Genomic DNA, 2,071 nt, shown 5'->3' on the forward strand with positions numbered 1-2,071 from the left:
TGAAATGTTTCACGGATTCGGCGTTGTTCTTTACCAATGCTAACTATTCCATTGTGTGAATATACCATAACTTATTTATCCATTCATCCATTGATGGGCACCTTGGTTGCTTCCAGCTTTTCGCTATCGTAAACAGTGCTGCAGTGAACGTGGGTTTGCATATATCTGCTTGTGTGAAGGCTGTTATCTCTCTAAGATACATTCCAAGGAGTGGGATTGCTGGATCATATGGTAGTTCTATTCCTAGTGTTTTAAGGAAGTGCCAAATCCATTTCTACAGTGTTTGTACCATTTTACATTCCCACCAGCAGTGTGTAAGTGTTCCAGTCTCTCCACAACCTCTCCAACATTTATTATTTTGTGTTTTTTGGATTAATGCCAGCCTTGTTGGAGTGAGATGGAATCTTCTTGTAGTTTGATTTGCATTTCTCTGATGGTTAATGATTGTGAGCATTTTCTCATGTATCTGTTAGCTACCTGAATGTCTTCTTTAGTGAAGTGCCTGTTCATATCCTTTGCGCATTTTTTAATTGCGTTATTTATCTTTTTGTTGTTGAGTCTTTGCAGTATCATGTAGACTTTAGAGACTAGATCCTGGTCAGAATTGTCATAGCTAATTTTTTTTTTTTTTCCCCAGTCTGTAGGTAATCTTTTTACTCTTTGGTGAAGCCTTTGGATGAGCATAGGTGTTTGATTTTTAGGAGCTCCTCGTTATCTAGTTTCTCTTCTGGTATTTGTGCATTGTTAGTAATGTTTTATATACTGTTTATGCCATGTGTTAGAGCTCCTAGCATTGTCCCTATTTTTTCTTCCATGATCTTCATCGTTTTAGATTTTATAGTTAGGTCTTTGATCCATTTTGAGTTAGTTTTTGTGCATGGTGTGAGCTATGGGTCTTGTTTCATTTTTTGCAGGTAGATATCCAGTTATACCAGCACTATTTGTTAAAAAGACTTTCTTTTCCCCATTTAACTAACTTTGGGCCTTTGTCAAATATCAGCTGCTTATATGTGGATTTATGTCTGGATTCTCAATTCTGTTCCATTGGTCTATGTATCTGTTCTTGTACCAGTACCAGGCTGTTTTGACTACTGTGGCAGTATAATAGGTTCTAAATTCAGGTAGAATGAGGCTTCCCACTTTGTTCTTCTTTTTCAGTAATGCTTTTATTTATCTGGGGCCTCTTTCCCTTCCATATGAAGTTAGTGATTTGTTTCTCCAACTCATTAAAAAATGTCATTGGAATTTGGATCAGAATTGCATTGTATCTATAGATCAATTTTGGTAGAATAGATATTTTTACAATGCTAAGTCTTCCTATCCATGAGCAAGGTATGTTTTCCCATATATGTAGGTCTCTTTTGGTTTCTTGCAGTAGTGTCTTATAGTTTTCTTTGTGTGGGTCTTTTACATCCCTGGTAAGATTTATTTCTAAGTATTTTATCTTCTTGGGGGCTACTGTAAATGGCATTGATTTGGTGGTTTCCTCTTCGATGTTCTTTTTGTTGGTGTAGAGGAATCAAACTGATTTTTGTATGTTTATGTTGTATCCTGATACTCTGCTGAACTCTTCTATTAGTTTTAGTAGTTTTCTTGAGGATTCTTTAGGGTTTTCTGTGTATAAGATCATGTCATCTGCAAATGGAGATACCTTTATTTCTTCCTTACCAATCTGGATGAGCTTTATTTCTTTATCTCGCCTAATTGCACTGGTAGGACCTCTAGCACAATGTTGAATAAGAGTGGTGATAACGGGCATCCTTGTCTGGTTCCCTATCTCAAGGGGAATGCTTTCAGACTCTCTCCATTTAGGAAGATGTTGGCTGTTGACTTTGTATAAATGTCCTTTATTATATTGAGGAATTTGATTTTCCTTCTATTCCTATTTTGCTGAGAGTTTTTATCATGAATGGGTGTTGAACTTTGTCAAATGCCTTTTCTGCATCAATTGATAAGATCATGTGATTCTTGTCTTTGGTTTTATTTATATGATGGATTACATTAATTGTTTTTCTAATGTTGAACCATCCCTGCATACCTGGTATGAACCCCACTTGGTCATGGTGAATTA

Source organism: Elephas maximus, chromosome 2 (genome assembly GCF_024166365.1).
Source record: "Elephas maximus indicus isolate mEleMax1 chromosome 2, mEleMax1 primary haplotype, whole genome shotgun sequence".
Taxonomy (NCBI): Eukaryota; Metazoa; Chordata; class Mammalia; order Proboscidea; family Elephantidae; genus Elephas; species Elephas maximus.